Source organism: Heptranchias perlo, chromosome 6, assembly GCF_035084215.1.
Source record: "Heptranchias perlo isolate sHepPer1 chromosome 6, sHepPer1.hap1, whole genome shotgun sequence".
Classification (NCBI taxonomy): Eukaryota; Metazoa; Chordata; class Chondrichthyes; order Hexanchiformes; family Hexanchidae; genus Heptranchias; species Heptranchias perlo.
The window spans coordinates 49,639,753-49,658,083 of record NC_090330.1 but is presented as its reverse complement, the minus strand read 5'-3'; positions in this window follow the sequence as shown (position 1 = coordinate 49,658,083).

The following is an 18,331-nucleotide window of genomic DNA, read 5'->3' as shown; positions in this document are numbered from 1 at the left end:
AAGACCCCTCCTTGCTGACAAAACATTTTCTTGCTAAATGTCGTCCATATTCTGAAGAATTTTGGGAATGAACAACTTGACCATTTTATTATTTCTAACTACAGTACAAGTCTACAAGTTATTTATAAGTGAAGAGAAAGCAAAAACCTTAATCATATGAGACTAAACCAAATCCTAATCCTACATATGTATGTATATAAGAATAGGGTATCTTACAAGTACACCTTTGCCCTTAAGGAAGCGAGGGCAGTGTAACATCATATTCACTGATTTCTGGCAATCCAACTTTTAACATTTTTGACAAGCCCATTACATAAGTATTCAAGTATATATTCCTGGGCACTTAACGATAGGAATGCTTCACTGCAATCTCCTTTACTAGTAATCCAAGAAACGTTCAGTAGAAACTAATAATTAACTTGGTAAATAACATATATCATTTTCAGCCCAGTACAAATTGCAACAGACAGGACTGTCAGATTTTCCTTCAGAGTAGGCCACCCTACATAGTAATTGGACTCGGTATCTTGAATTACCTTTAGCCCACAATCCACAGCTGAAGTGTCATCAAAAAACATGTATTTGTCCATCATAAAAACCTAGCTGTTCCACATCTAAAACAAATTTGTAATAAATTTGTATGAAGTCCAATAATGGCACACATCTGCTTTGATTTTGTACATTGCTGCTATCCTTGCTTTTATAAATAAAGATATGTATGTGACTGTGGCCACAGATTCTTTTCCTCATGTGGTAACATCAGTGTAATGCTCACTATTCAGAACAACGCAAACATATTACAAATACTACAGAAGCAATCACCAAAATCATTAGATACCCAGAGGACTAAAAATCTTGTGATCTGAACACTTTGGGGCCAATTATCCATAGCCCTTCCAGTGTACAGCTGCTGTCACTCCAGCAGGACTCTGGCAGAATGGCTAAAAATTAGATTGGGACCTAGATAAGCCGTATCCCTGCCTTCCCCCGAAGTTTCCGAATGGCTTTGTAAGAGGCAGCGACTCTGCCCATTCTAAACAGGCCACTGGTGTCGGAGGAGGCAAACTCTGGGGACAGGGACTCCAAGCTGCGAGTTCACATATCCCCTGCCTGTTAGACCATTGGTGGCCGGCCTGTCTAGTGATGGAAGTGGGGCTGATCTGGATTGTGGCTTGGCCCTTGAAGAAAGAAGAATTTGTAGGGGGTACTTTTGGCCCCCTTACAGAGGGGACTGATTGGGGAGGGGAGGCCTAGGATACTATGCTGCAGCTTGTGCCCTCTTGGGGTAGGCAGGCGCCCAAGATATGCTACAGATTATTTAAATTAAAAGGACTTCCCTGTGATCCCATAAACTTTGTTAATGCCAGAAGTCCTGGGTGGGCAGATCCTAGCAATTATGCCAGGATACTGGGGCTGAGAGCTTTCGGCTCCTTTATCCATTATAATTCTGTGTTTTTTCCGAATGCAGTATTTTCTGTTTTATTGACTCGTTTGGCCACAACCAATCAAGAGAATTCAAACTTAAACTTGAAAAAAAAAATCCTTCTTTTTTCCCCTGAAAGCAAAGAGAAATGACTCTTGATTATTATTGAAAGTGAGTGATGACCTCTCTCCTTCAATATTCCTTCCCTTTGAGGTGTCCACTTGCCATATCTACATATTGACATGGCTGAGATTAGAAACTTGCAGAGTGGGGGATCAGAGCAGCGTTCCATCTATACCATCACGCTGACCCTAAATAATCCTTTCTGATGAGTTACTATGATCATTATGATAGACTTAGCATTACTGTTACAATATGACATGACAGTAGACTAGTTTGCCAGAAGCAAAATGACATTGGTAGAGCTGGTAAAATAACACTGGTAGGGCAGATAGGATATGTGATTCACCTATTTTTCTGTTGCTCACAGCTCCAATGGTTTGCCACAGTTATCGGACAGCAGAATGTACATCGTCATTTCCAACAAGTCCTCATTTTTTGGGGGTAAATGTTCTAGCTGTTTCCAGTGCCCTAGGCAGATAAAATAAGAAATCTCATTAAAAGTCAACCTTTCAGAGTTATGCTGCAGTCAGATTAATTGTGTTTAATTGGGGCTGAAACAAAGCATTACACTTCAGCAAAAAGGATTAATGTAAACAATTTTGGTGCTCATTTTATGAATTATTTAGTATATTTTATTCATGATTCAACATGCAATTGCTCTGCTATGGTTACCTATGTAAACTAATTGTCGGTTTGAATTTTCCTTTCTGTAATTACTGTGCTTAATTTGCAATTAAATATACATTCCTTGAATGAGGCCTTACCTCCTGTCTTTCAAGATGAAGCTCCAAAGACGTTTCCAATGTATCAACACAATGCAGCAATTTTCTAACGCATACAGTATGATTCAGTAGAAATTGTTCTGATTTATTATCTAGTTAATTAATGGTTGAAAAGACAAGACTTTGGCTAAGTCTCCAACTAGCAGCTGACACTGACCAAAGACTACTTTGCTAAACTCTATATCTGTAATAATTCAAAAACAAGATAAATTGCAAGGCATTTTATATATACTTGGGAGATAGAATGTACCTGCAGTCGCCTGCAATTCTATTTCTGCTATGTGAAGTACAGTCGTAATTTGTGGGAATAATATTGTGCATTTACACAGCCATGATAACAGCTTTCTCATCAGATTTCTGGTCAACACCATGCCTACAGCACCTGATCTGTATGCATCATTCCCTTGTGCACATCTGCTACTGCATCTGATGTCCATGTGTCCGATTCCTGCACCTGTCTGTTCCAGCACACCCATCTCTCTATATAAGGCTAGTACATTGTCATATCACAGAAATTAAGTACACAGGAGGCCGTTTCAACCAATTGTACCTGCTGTGCGACCAGCTCCATACTCTTGTCTTATTTTCCTGCTCTTTGACCATCCTCTTTCCAATATTTTCCGAGTTGCCTCCTACAAGTTGGATTGACTTAGTGTCAATAGCCATTTGTGGTCATAGATTCCAATCTCTTATAATTTTCAGCATGAAAAGAAATCCTCACTTCCTGTTTACTGCTAGTACCAATCCTAAAGTTATGGCCAACATTATCAGTCTGCCCAGTGGAAATACCATTTCACTGCTTACTCCCTCAAACCCTCACATAATCTTGAACACTTCTATTAGATTCCTCCTTAACCTTAACCTTCTCTGCTCCAGTAAATACAGATTTTGTTTTTCAGTCTTTCTTCATAACCAAATTGTTCCATCCTAATATAGTTGCAGCTTTCCTTCTATATGTCCAAAATTGCTCACAACACTCGAAATGTGCCCTAACCAACGTCTTGTACAGATTAATCAACTCCTTACTTTTCTATTCAATGTCCTCATATAAAAAACACACATTCCCTTTTGACTCTTATGTCATTTTTTCTATCTGTGGTCCTGCTTTTAAAAATCTATCTACATGCCTACATCTTTGTTCCTTCACTGCATTGAGAATTTTACATTTAAAGTATATTCCTAATCTCTCATTCCTTCAATGTGTCACTTCACATTTTCATTGAACTGCATTTGCCACATATCTGTCCATTTACCCTAACCTGCCTATGTCCTCCTGTAGTACTCTAGATTCTTTCTCATTGTGCTTTGCCCCTTGACTTAGTTTTATCTGCTAATGTTGATAGTATTTCTCCGATGCCCAGGTTAAAATCACTCATGCCGATAGATAAATATATATATTTTTTCTCTGGATATGAGTCACGCTGGCAAGGCCATAATTTTTGCCCATCCCTAGTTGCCCTGATTGTGATGGTGGGCCTGATTGATTGATTGTACAATTGAGTGGCAGATGAGGCCACTTCAGAGGGCATTAATAACGAACCATGTAGTGTGAACTATAGTGACAAGGTCAGATCAGGTAGGGAGTGGCAGTTTTCCTTCCCTTCCTTTTGATCAGCGTAGAACTTCTGTTTTCAGAGTTTTGGAAAATGAAAGCTTGTACTTCTATCTCTCTCATGAAACTTTGCATGTTCTAGAGAGTAGGCTGGCTGGACTTGGTTACATATCAACTTAGTTGCATTAACCCTTTTAACACCACTTCCTTTTTTAATACTTATATATCTACTAGTTGTTCATGTCCTTCTCTGGTACTCCTATAGTCCTTCGTTCCCTCTCCTTTGTAAATACAGAGACAAATTGCATATGAAGCATCTCTGCCATTCTTTTATTCTGATTCTCTATTGGATTGTATACGTCTGCTTTAGCATCTCTAACTGTGTCACAACTGGTAAATGCTTTGTTTTGTGTGTGAGATTTCTTTTTGACATATGTTGCAACATGCTGCTATGTCTGCCAATGCGCTATACCTTGATCAGTGACAGTTCTACTCATTGGAATGAATACCCAACCACCACAGCATTTCACCTGCCAAGAAGCAGAGTTCGTGTGTTGACTTGTATTCTTAAGCTTTTCACATGCAGATTCGTTCAGTGGCATCTTAAATAGCTGCAGCTTATCTTTGTATTCTGTGTTCAAATTCCCACATGGTAAGCCTTCACAGGACCATATAACACAGCATGAGGCCGAATATCAATGGAGTGGTAACAACTTGTGCTGGAGTTTACTCTTTCGGTCATGGTTCTGATTTATCTTGCTATTCTGATAAATCTTGGCCTTTATATCTAGAGGACTAGAAAACAGGGGGGGAGGGGTAGAAGTTATGCTACAGCAATATAAAGACCTGGTTAGACCACACCTGGAGTACTGTATTCAGTTCTGGGCACCGTACCTTAGGAAGGATATATTGCCCTTGGAGGGAGTGCAGCGTAAATTTACTAGAATGACTTGGACTCCAAGGGTTAAATTACGAGGAGAGATTACACAAACTAGGATTGTAGTCCCTGGAATTTAGAAGATTAAGGAGTGATTTGATCAAAGTTTTCAAGATATTAAGGGGAACTGATAGGGTAGATAGGGAGAAACTATTTCTGCTGGTTGGGGATTCTAGGACTGGGGGACATAACTTAAAATTTAGAGTCAGGACTTTCAGGAGTGAAGTTAGGAAACATTTCTACTTGCAAAGGGTGATAGAAGTTTCGAATTCTCTTCTCCAAACGGCAGTTGATGCTAGCTCAATTGTTAATTTTAAATCAGAGATTGATAGATTTTTATCAACCAAAGGTATTAAGGGATGTGGGGCTAAGGCGGGTACATGGAGTTAGGTCACATATCAGCCATGATCTAATTGAATGACTGAACAGGCTCAAGAGACTAAATTGCCTACTCCTGTTCCTGTGTTCCTATATTCCTAGAGAGCTGGATAATTTATTCAAAGGCACTGCAGTTAGATAAAAGTAACATTACAGCTACAAGCTCATGTCTCTTGAAGTTTAAATACCTTTGGTTCTGGAAGGATGTTTTCACTGCAGTATTAGCATATGAGATAATTAGGTGGGCTGTCACCTTGTACAGCTCTTGGGTCATACAGTAGAACAGCTAATGAGAAGGAATACTTTGTACATCAGGGACAGTATTCTTCACATAACACAAATAGCTCTTAATGGAATATGGAAAACAGAACCTTTTAATGAAAGTTTCATGAACCTAATTTTTTGGCTCATTGCTGTCACTGGCCTCTGGCCTCTACATACAGTAATTTATAATAGATTGTAGAAAAATACATGACAGCAGTTATCTAAAGCCTTGCTATAAATGCTTCATGCATCAAATTAGTTGTTCAGTAAATATCTCTGAAGGAATTATCCAGAGAACTGTCACCTCTTAGTAATATACAATAAAACCAATTATTCTTTAATTCATCTGTTCGTATGCATATACAACTTTTCCATATAGCAATATTTCTTTAAAGTGTACGGAGCTGACTTATATTGGTATTTTAGAATAGTCCTTTCACCTCCAATTTGAATCCAGCTGATTAAATGATGGTCTAGAAATTAAAGAGTATCATACGGCTGATTAGGCCACAGAAGGAACTGAAAAAAATTGAGCAGTGTGTCCCCGGCACATGGTCCACTTAGCTTCTGACCAATTTCAGAGAGGGATCCTTAAACAGGTGCTAGGCACCTCATTAGCATATCATAGGCCTAATTCCTGTTTAACGTGACTGCTAGATAGGCCTAAATATTGCTCGAGCCAATATGGCATCAGACATATTTCAAGTGCCCTTTGGGAATGGGACACAACCCCGTGAAACTGAACATTTTTGCCCCTGTTTGGCGCCTGAGAAACTGGAGAAACGAGTTCTAATTTTGCACTTTGTTTGTTTAATCTGAGACTTTTTAAATAGTTTAAATTACTGATGTTGTCTTCTAAATAAATGGTAAACAAAACAAATCTGGACTTAGAATGTTCCTGAAAACTGAATAGAGTAGCTGAGTGTGTCCATTGTAATGGTGCATCTACATCACAGGAACCATTAAACGGCACAAAAGAAAGGAAATTATGGAGTAACTTGCGCCATTATCTAATGCCACTCCATATTTTCCTGGAACTTCTGCACTGCTCCGTTACCCTCATCGAAACAGTTAGACAGGATTTATCATAGCCCCTCCCCCATTTCAATCAATGGTGATTTCAATTTTCCTTGATTAATGCTAAAGCTTTCATGCCACTCCCACTTTTACTTAAAAATAATGACACTGGAGACCTGGTGGCGGAGTGATTAATTGACTTTGAATGCATTCTCTGATTGCATTTAAATGCTGTGCTAATGTGTTTGCTGATTGGGATTCGTTGAAGGACATGTTCTTAAACATTGCATTGTCATGGCAATAAAACGATTCTTTGCTTTTAAATATTTTTTTTAACTCGGTTTCCTTTTTAAGCACTTGTCATTGCTAGCCTGCTACTTCACAAGTTTGTTTCGCGAAAAGATTCCGCAAGAATAAACAAAAGCCTTTTCTTTTTAAAAAAAGGAAGTTTAACGATTACATTATGTGTACAAAACCATGCATCAGTGGGACAGTATTAAGTGAAGGTATCAGGAGCCATCCATAGAGTGACAAAGTACAATGGAAAATTGGCTGTGCTACTTCTGATTCGCCGCTATGCTCGTTGTGATGTATTTTAATTAGAAATGTAGGAAAATATGGAGTAAGATATCGACGGTGAGATCAGCGTCGATATCTTATGGCAAAATTTATGGTCTACGTCTCTCATCTCTCTGTTGTTGCAAAATCTGGGCCAATGAAGTTCAACATAGCAAAAAATTCTGAATTTCAAATCCTATGTCTTGGGTCTTGCCAATATTGATCAGTTTAATTCGTTCAATTGACACAGATGGGATAAGCCATTAGCTGCTCCATTTCTGAGATCCCTGATTTTTCCATTATGGTCGCTGTGGTGCATTCAAATTACTTTCCCAGGAAATGCTGGAGAAAGTTTGCAACAGGAAGATCGGGCACAAAACATTTAATGTAATTTATGGCGCAAGTCTCAGATTTCGAGCTTCCAGGAAATTCTGTGCATATTAATTGTCTCAAGTCAGTTTAGCTCAGTTGGTATCACACTCACCTTGGAGTAAGAATGTTGTGTGTTTAAGGCCTACTGAAGACTTGATCCAGGCTGACAATTCGGTGTAGTACTGAGGGAGTGCCAAATTGTCCAAGGTGCAGACAGTTTTATATAAGACTTTAAATCAAGAACCCATCAACCTGTTCAGGTGCACATTAAAGATTCCATAGCACTATTTGAAGAAGAGCGAGGAGTTCTCCCATTGTCCTGATCAACATTTATCCCTCAACCAATAGCACCAAAAACAGATTATTTAGTCATTCATTCATTAGCTGTGCACTAATTAGTAGCTGCATTTGCCGACGTAACTTCAAAAGTAACCCATTGGTTGTAATATACTTTAGTACATTCAAAGGAGAAGATAAGGTGCTCTATAAATGCTCATTCCTTTTTTGTATATAACAAATAAGTTCAAACCTTTCCAGTCTATTTACCAGTGGGTATGAGTCCCTGGCAATGAAAAAATTCCAAGGGGTCTGGCACCTTTGTAAATAGGTTACGTTTACAAAGATACTGTATAGGGAACATTAATATTTACTAGTGGAGGATGCTCCCTACTAAAACCGGAATTAAGGTACAGTCTCTGGACAATGTCATGAAGACACTCTTGCATTAGTTGAGTGAAGCAATTGCCTAAATATCCTACCATCAGTTCATAGAATCACACAGTACAGAAGGAGGCCATTTGGCCCATTGTGCCTATGCCGGCTCGTTGAAAGAGCTATCCAATTAGTCGCATCCCTCTGCTCTTTCCCCAGAACCCTGTGAATTTTTCATTTTCAAGTATATATCCACTTCCTTTTTGAAAGTTACAATTGAAACTGCTTCCACCACCCTTTCAGGCCATGAATTCCATTACCCCTTGCATTCATAAATGCAAGCAACCCAAATTATAGAGAACTGATGGCATCATAGACCCACAAAAATCTTAATATATGAGTAAAGTGTTCAGGCTTCCTGTTGCAGCATGGTAAATAGCACAGAGTTGGCTCCTCGTGTATTTGTATCTCGGATCCAGCAGGTCTACAGAAACCAGCACCCTATGATAAATGTAAATGGCGCAGAGCAGCACTTGGCGGTTGCTCTCCAGAGATGGGAACAAAAAAAACTAGTAAAGTAAAAAGAAAGGACTTGGCTTTCCTTCGGACCTCAGAGTGATGGTATTTATTTGCAACTGAAATATATTATTTACAGATTAACACATTTCCTTTTAACTTAATTAGTTTAGCACCAAGGTTTTGAAGCTTGAAGAATGCGTAATCCCCTGGAATTTTCGTGGGGGTTCCCTCAATTTTCAACTGTACCTTCTCCAGCTTTCTGTTGTTCCTCCGCTGAAGTTACGGCAGGAGATAGTGGAAGTCCACTTATGTTTTTCCCTCAATATGTTTCGCCAGCAATTAAGAAATTTGGTGCAAACCCTGGAAAATTACTTCTGGGGGAATTTTGTGTTGGGGTCCCCTGTTCTTTGCACATTCCATAGAATTACATAGAATGTACGGCACAGAAACAGGCCTTTTGGCCCAACAGGTCCATGCTGGTGTTTATGCTCCACACGAGCCTCCTCCCTCCCTACTTCATCTAACCTATCAGCATATCCTTCTATTCCTTTCTCCCTCATGTGTTTATCTAGCTTTCCCTTAAATGCCTCTATGTTAGTCACCTCAACTACTCTTTGTGGTAGCGAGTTCTACATTCTAACTACTCTCTGAATAAAGAAGATTCTCCTGAATTCTGTATTGGCTTTATTAGTGACTATTTTATATTTATGGCCCCTAGTCCTGGTCTTCCCTGCAAGTGGAAACATCTTCTCTACGATTACCCTATCAAACCCTTTTATAATCTTAAAGACCAGGTCACCCCGCAATCTTTTTACAAGAGAAAAGAACTTCAGCCTACTCAATCTTTCCTGATAGGTATAACTTCTCAGTTCTGGTATCATCCCAGTAAATCTTTTTGGCACCTTCTCCAGTGCCTCTATATCCTTTTTATAATATGGAGACCAGAACTGTTCACAGTACTCCCAAGTGTGGTCTAACCAAGGTTCTATACATGTTTAATATAACTTCTCTGCTTTTCAATTCTATCCCTCTAGAAATGAACCCCAGTGCTTGGTTTGCTTTTTTTATGGCCTTGTTAACCTGCGTCACTACTTTTAGTGATTTGTGTATCTGTACATACCTTCTATTACTCAAAATAACCAAAATAAATTGCCCTTGGATCAATCCCCGCTTCAAGAATGCAAAGTGCAGCAAGATATTCACCTTCAAAAAAAAAAGTAGATTTGTGTAAAATCTTTTTATATTCCACGTTTTAATTTGTAGATAATTTAGGTTGACACTGTATTACAGAATTGGAGGCTTGACCATCAGTAGAGCCTAATCTGCATGCTAGGAATGTCTGTGTGGCATTTAGACATCATGGCCCGATATTAGAGTAGAGGCGGGATGGCAGCGGGGGGCGGTGGGGTGGGGGGGGTTGATTGGGCGCGTGGGTAACCCGCCCAGTAAAAAATGTCCGCTCCCCACGCAATCGCAATTCAATTGGTGCCACTTAACGTGGCTTCCGGGTTTGCCATCCCAAAGCTGTGCAGCCACATCACAGGCTGTCAGCTGGAGGAACTCTATTTAAAGGGGCTTTTCCTGGAGCAAGCACCCACACACCACAATGGAGCAGCACAGGGGCAAAGCTGCTCCAAGGTTCAATGATGCCTCGCTCCAGATGCTACTGGATGGGGTGAGAAGGAGGAGGGATCTGTTTTACCTGGCGGAAGGGAGGAAGTGGCCTGTCCCTGCCACCAAGGAGGCCTGGCTCGAGGTGGCAGAGGAGGTCACCAGCAGCAGCAACATCTCCTGCACATGGGTCCAGTGCAGAAAGCACTTCAATGACCTAACTAGGTCAGTCAAAGTGAGTACACTTACTGATTCTCCTACATTCCATCTTCCACATCACCGCCCACTACCCCCAACTCATTCTGCACTGCCAAAACTACTCTATCACATCACTCCTCAAACCCACTTAAGGCTCATCCTCAACTTACCTGCACTTACTCACCTCCCCATTAGTCACCCCACCACTACCACTCACCCAATCCTCATCCAATGTCATGACTCTGTCTCATACACACCCTCTGATGCATCTCTTTCATGGTCAGCCTCACCTAAACCAATGCATTCATCGGTTGGCCACATCACCATCACTCACTCACACGTCTGTTCTTTCTCCCCTTCTAGGAGGAGAGAGCGCAAAATGCACAGGAGAGGGCGAGGACTGGAGGGGGGCTGCAACAAATCGTTTTCCTCACAGACGCGGAGCAGGAGGTACTGGAGCTCAGCCAAACCCTCGAGTGCCTGTCCGTCGGGGACGCCGAGACCGGCAACCCACAAACGTCTGGTGACACAACTTTAACGTTCATCACACACAATATGAATTGAGTTCACATGCCTTGCCATCTTCAGCACCTCAGTATGCTCATTGCAACATAACACATCTGTGATGATGCTTAATATTGCCTTCTGTTCTCGTACAGGGCTTTCAGCGACTGCAGTGATGGCAGAGGACGATTCCTCAGAGGACCTGCCGGCCTCTGAGGGTGCACCGTCACGTCTTAGCGAACCATCCACCAGCGCAGATACTCACACCTCGGTGGGTCCTACTCCTCAGTTTGTTGGGGTCGCACATGGTGAGTTACTACACACGTGAGCACGAGCAGACACTGGTGGCAGGGGCAGCTGCGGAGAGTCCGCATCGGTGGGAGCACTCCTCTCCAGGCCCTGCTCAGCTGGACGCAGATGCGGAACCCTGGGGGCCATCCTTCAAAAAGGAGAAGGATCGAGGAGCAGCGGCACATTTGCGGAGTACTGGAACAGGTGCCACACGCACTCTCCACAATAACGCAGAGGCTGGAGGAGTCCAACTCCTGCATCAGTGGAATGGTGGCACAGGGACATGATGGAATCTCTGAGATACTGTCACAGGGACGTGAGGGAATCTCTGAGATACTGTCACAGGTAAGTGCGGGAATGTCTGCGATGGAGAGAAGGCTAGCCTCCATTGAGCTTCAAGCACGGCTCACAAATGAGTCCATTCAGGCCCTGACAATGGCCATTCAGACTCAGGCTGAACAACATTCTGCCGCCTTAAACACTAGCACTGGCCTTACAAGGCATCACACATGTCCTCCAAACTGTTGTCCAGCAGAGTGGTAGGAGTGATGTAGCACTGGCCCAGGGGAGGGATGATGGCGAAAGGGGACATGGCAGTGGGGACGCCACTCAAAGCGCTCCCACGTCTCACCCGTTGCCTCCCTCTCAACCAGTACCCGCAATGCTGCCTCCTCTCCAGGTGGCCGAGTCTGCCCCTGCACAGGTGCTGGTGGAGCAGTCTTTGGAAAGGCCCTCATGGGCTCCAGAACCCAGAGGGCGTAGGCCCAAAGCCACAGGGGATGAACCACGTAGAAGTAGTCGTAAGAGCAAGGCGAATGTTTTGTGAGCACAAAGGTTATGCACAAGGGTGTTTGACATGTTTTTCATTTATATTTAGTTTTTGTTAAAGTGACATTAAATTTTATGATTGAAGAATTTTGAGTGGAAAGTAAGAATTTGCAGTAAGAACACAAAGATCTTGCAGCCGAAACTTTGTCTGAAAGAAATGAGTGCCCTGCTGCAATAAGTGACCTTATCTCCCCATCCAGTAGTTCAGCTACTTAAAGTATCTAAACAACTGTGTCAGGTATCATCCCGCCGGCTTTAATTGCCAGTGGGACTTCTGCATTCGGGAGGCGCGCGGACACCCAGATGCGTCAGTGGGAAACCCAGAGGTGCGCGGGTTGGAGCCGGGTTCCAAACCCGAACGGGATTTCCCCGATTTTCGGCGCCCCCCCCTGCCCCCAATGTACCCGCAATTTCCCGGCAAAATTGAGCCCCATGATATTAATATGGTCAAGCTGGTGTTTTGTGTTTTTCAAGAACATGATGATGCAACAGTATCATGTAAAACTCACTCTTCAGAAAGATTTATTACTGCAAAAAATATTCATAGCAATAAACTTGCACTTTGTGCACTTTCTCACCTGAGGAAGTGGTACAGTGAGAGTCAGTCATTCACTCACTCATAATCTGGCTCTCCATAGACTTCCTATTCTGCGTTCTCTTCCACCCAGTTTCACTCTTCCATTCAGGTTTGCTGTGTACAGCCACAATATCTCAGTTTGGGCCTTCTCTTTGGCCTTTTCCCAGCTGGAATCCATTTCATCGTCAACCGAGGTTCTTGATTTTCAACCATTCAGCACAAGTCCTGTCTATCATGATTATTTTCTATTGGAGTACATTGGCACTAAGGATAATGTCATGCAGATGCTGTCGCTCAGTAATAGCTTGGGTTACTCTAAGCTGTTACCAACATCATATTACCACCTCCCAAAAGAGGACAAAGCTCTTTAAAAATAGATTAGACTTGTATGCTTTTCTGTGTTATGTTGAATATTGCATAGTGGTCTGTTCAGGCTAATTTTCAATTAGGATAGTAAAAATAATTTTAAAACAATTAGCTGAACAAGCTTTGAAACCTTCTAGGCTAATTCTGGATATTTAAAAGAGGGAACCTGTGGTGTTTTGGGGATTTTACTATTGATATTTTTCTCTGGTTCAGTGCCTTGGATCATTCCTGACCCTATTTTGGCCTCAAGTGTGCCTTTACCTGCCCAGCATCTAGATAATTTTGTAGCCTGCCCAGAGATTGAACAGAAAAGCCTTGTCAATGCATTTTGGCTTGCTGGATATATCACACACCCTTGCACGATGGAGGAAGGTGGTAGAATAAGCACTTTACTAGACTGCGGATTAGCCTGTAAATTGCCAAAAATATTTCCTAAATAGCGAATGGATAATTGGACAGAAGCAATGGCATGCTTTAGATATACCAAAGTTAGAAATTAACTATCTCCCCATAGAATATAGAAAATAACAGTCACGTCTGCTGCATCAAACTGCAATGTAAAATGGACTGGGCACTAAATCCCTGAATATAAAGATTAAACAACATCTCATATTTGTATAGTGCCTTTAACAAAGGAAAACATCCCAAAGTGCTTCAGAGGAGCATAATCAGACAAAAATTGACAACGAGCCAAAGAAGGAGATATTAGGACGGGTGACTAAAAGCTTGATCAAAGAGGTAGGTTTTAAGGAGAGTCTTAAAGGAGGAGAGAGAGGTGGAGAGGTTTAGGGAGGAAATTAAAGCTTGAGGCCTATATGGCCTCCAATGGTGAGGCGAAAGAGGACAGGCATCCACAAGAGGCCAGAGTCGGAGGAATGCAAGAATTCTTGGAGAGTTGTAGGGCTAAAAGATAAGGAGGGGTGAAGCCATGGAAGGATTTGAACTCGAGGATGAGAAATTTAAAACCGAAGTGTTGGTGAACTGGGAGTGAATGTAGGTCAGCGAGCACAGGGGTAGTGGGTAAACAGGACTGGATGCGTGTTAAGATATGGGCAGGAGAGTTTTGGATGAGCTCAAGTTTATGGAGGGTGGAGGGTGGACGATGGGAGGCCAGCCAGGAGAGCACTAAAAGCTGATGGTGGATACGATTTAATTTAGCCCAGAGTGTTAAAGGAAATGGGAGATGCTGTATGTGAATCACTGACTCACATACTCAAAAGCTCGTTGAATAGCTCGTCCCCAGGGATTAGGAATATACATGTGGTCCCATTATTTAAGAAGGAGGAGGAAATCAGACCCTTGGAATTATAGGGTTTGATATCTGTTGTGGGGCAACAGTTGGAAGCAGGGTTCAGCAGTTATTGGGGATTTTCCAGCATGACGTCAGGATATGTAGGTCCTGCCTCATTAAGCTGTTTGAGTTCTATGAGGAATTGATCAGTATGGTAGATGCTGATAGTTCTGTTGTTCGATGTCTTGATTTGCAAAAAGTGTAGAAGGCTATTGGGGAACAAAATGGATCACATGGACTAATCAGACAGACGCTACGTTGAACAGATAACTGGTTGAAATCTTGCAGAGGGCTGCAATCAATGGCAATGGATTGGAATGGCACCTGCTCACAAGGGAATACAATTGAGCATGGAAGGTAAGTTGCTAGTTAGCTGCAATTCTGTGATGTTCTAAGCTACTCGGATCAACTGGAGCTTTGCTTTATTCCTTTAGGGTGTCAGAGAGATACTTCTCAGAATTTGTCCATGTGATTTTTTTCCCCGTTATTTTTGCCTCTCTGAAGACATTCTGAAGAGGGTTGGTTTATAGCACAAATGGTCGTATTACATCTGGATGGGGTGGATTTAATAGACCTGATGGTCTTTTCCCAAATTCGTATGTAAAAGAATTGGACAATTTTTGGGGGATTTTTATATTGTCCACAGAAAATGTTTGAAAGTATTGTAGCTGTTGATAATTGCTCAAGACTGAATTGCACTGTGTTCCATTCGTAATTCATTAAAATAAACGGACTTAACATTTTTATGTGAAATTCTTTCTTCTGCGCCCTCAACAATTATATTAAAATGTCCATTACGAACGTCACACGGCAAGATTTCAACCCCATCTGTTATATTAAAAAGCTGAGTGGGTCACAACATTCAATGTGAAAAATGCATTGAAAATTCATACGTCAGACTGGGTCTATGGAGAAAAACATTAGAAAAGTGTTAACAGGTATCTGCAGTACCAGTTATGCTGTATGTTGTGCTTTAAATGGCTGATCTCCAATTTAAATGTGTCACATTAACACTGGAGAAAAAAGCAGTATTACCAACTAATACTTGAGTAGTCCTAAACTCCCACACACTGACTACCAGCTGGCTGTGCAGCAATCTTTTACTTTCAACAGCTTTTGACAGGCAGCTGAGGAATAACTCCGTTCCTTGTCCCTGGCTTTAGAAAGCCTATTGGTACTTGCTGGTGAGGTTCAAGGTGCCGAAACCCCACTGATATTGTACTCCGTCTGCCCTGAATAACACAAGTGGTCGCATTTGTGACCGTTTCTCAAATCACTCTTTTATAATGGTATCCCTCACTGAAAAACCCATTCTGGATATCTTTGAATTATTCAATTGGGTTTTACACTTCACAATGTCTCTGCAAGTTTGTAACCTTATTCCAACTCCCCACTGACATGAGGCTTCAAGCTCCCACCACTCTTCAGCCTGACGCCGCTGACACTGAACCTGCTGAAAGACCCATGACTTTGAACCAGAAAATCTGAACTTCAATGTGAGTGTCCTAACTTCTGTGCCCTGTGGGAAGCTATCCAGGCCTCAGCAACCGCGCCCTAGCTGAGAAATGTCTTCCTCTCCGCCTCGATGCGTCTCTTCCACCTCCTCACCCTCATTCCCTCACTCTTCCTCGCCCCCTCACTCTTCCTCGCCCCTCACTCTTCCTCGCCCCCTCACTCTTCCTCGCCCCCTCACTCTTCCTCGCCCCCTCACTCTTCCTCGCCCCCTCACTCTTCCTCGCCCCCTCACTCTTCCTCGCCCCCTCACTCTTCCTCGCCCCCTCACTCTTCCTCGCCCCCTCACTCTTCCTCGCCCCCTCACTCTTCCTCGCCCCCTCACTCCTCCTTCTCTCTCACTCCTCCTCCTCCTCTCTCACTCCTCCTACTCCCCTCTCATTCCACCTTGACTCCTCCGTCACCCCTCCAGATCCACTTGCTACTCGTCCCCTCTCACTCCACCTCCCATTCGTCCTTTCTCACTCCACCTCCCATTCGTCCCCTCTCACTCCACCTCCCATTCGTCCCCTCTCACTCCACCTCCCACTCGTCCCCTCTCACACCACCTCCCACTCCTCCCCTCTCACTGCACTTCCTACTCCTCCCCTCTCACTCCACCTTCTACTCCTCCCCTCTCACTCCACCTCCTCCTCCTCCCCACCAACTCCAACTCCTCCTCCTCCCCTCCCACTCCACCTCCTCCTCCTCCTCCCCTCTCACTCCACCTCTTCCTCCTCCTTCTCCCCTCTCACTCCTCCTCCTCATCCACCTTCACCCCTCTCACTCCTCCTACTTCTCCCCTCTCACTCACTCCTCCCCACCTCCTCCTTCCCACCTATCAATCACTCCTCCTCCTCCTCCACCTCCTCCTTCTCCCCTCTCACTCCTCCTCTTCCACCTCCTCCTTCTTCCCCTCAATGCTCCACCTCCACCTCCTCCTTCTACCCTCAATACTCCATTTGCACCTCCTCCTCTTCCACCTAATCCTTCACCCCCTCACTCCTCCTCCTCCACCTCCTCCTTCTCCCTCTCACTCCTCCTCCTCCTTCTCCCCTCTCACTCCTCCTCCTCCACCTCCTCCTTCTCCCCTCTCACTCCCCCTCCTCCACCTCCACCTTCTCCCATCTCACACCTGCTCCTCCACCTCCTTCTTCTCCCCTCTCAATCCTCTTCCTCCACCTCCACATTCTCCCCCTCACTCCTCCTCCTCCACCTCCTCCTCCCCTCTCATTCCTTCATTTCCTCCCCGTCCTTCTCCCCTCTCACTCCACCTCCTCCTTCTCCTCCTCCTTCTCATCCCCGCTGACTCCACCTGCTACTCCTCCGCTATCACTCCACCTCCTACTCCTCTCCTCTCACTCCACGACCTCACCCTCCTTCTCCCCTTACTCCTCCTCCTTCTCCCCTCTCACTCACTCCTCCTCCACCTCCTCCTTTTCCCCTCTCACTCCTCCTACTCCCCTCCTCCCTCTCCCCTCTCACTCCTCCTCCACCACAACCTCCTCAAAGCTCACTCCAACCCCTCCCCTTCTTCTCTCCTCTCATTCCACCTCCTCCTCCTTCTCCCCTCACTCCTCCTCCTCTTCCTCCCCCCCTCTTACTCCTCATCATTCTCCCCACTCACTCCGACTCCTCCACCTACTCCTTCTCCCGTCTCAATCACTCCTTCTCCACCTCCCCTTCTCCCCTCTCACTCCTCATTCTCCACCTCCCCTTCTCACCTCTCCCTCCTCCTCCATCTCCTCCCACTATTCCTCCTCCCTGTTCTCACCTCTCACTCCATATCCCCTTCTCCCCTCTCACTCCTCCTACTCCCCTCCTCCTTCTCCCATCTCACTCCTCCTCCTCCTCTCCTCCTTCTCCCCTCTCCTCCTCCTCCACCTCCTCCTTCTCCCTCTCCTCCTCCTCCACCTCCTCCTTCTCCCCCTCACTCCTCCTCCTCTGCTTCCTTCCCTCTCATGACTCCTCCTCCTCCTTCTCCCCCGTCACTCCTCCTTCCACTCCAACCCTCTCACTCCACCTGCCACTCCTCTCCCTCACTCCACCTGCCACTCCTCTCCCTCACTCCACCTGCAACTCCTTCGCTATCACTCCACCTCCTACTCCTCTCCTCTCACTCCTCCTCCTCCCCTCCTCCTTCTTCCCTCTCCTCCTCCTCCACCTCCTCCTTCTCCTTCTCCTCCTCCTCCACCTCCTCCTTCTCCCCCTCACTCCTCCTCCTCTGCTTCCTTCACTCTCACGACTCCTCCTCCTCCTTCTCCCCCATCACTCCACCTTCCACTCCTACCGTCTCCGCCTGCCACTCCTCCCCTCTCACTCCACCTCCTTCTCCCCTCTCACTCGCTCCTACTTCTCCCCTCCTCCTTCTTCTCACCTCTCACTCCTCCACCGCCCCTCCTCCTTCTCCCCCTCAATCCTCCTCCACCCCTCCTCCTTCTCCCCCTCACTCCTCCTCCTCCCTTCCTCCTTCTCCCCTCTCACTCCTCCTCCTCCACCTCCTTCTTCTCCCCTCTCACTCCTCCCCCTCCACCTCCTCCTTCTCCCCTCTCACTCCTCCTCCTCCTCCTCCTCCCCTCTCACTCCTCCTCCTCCTCC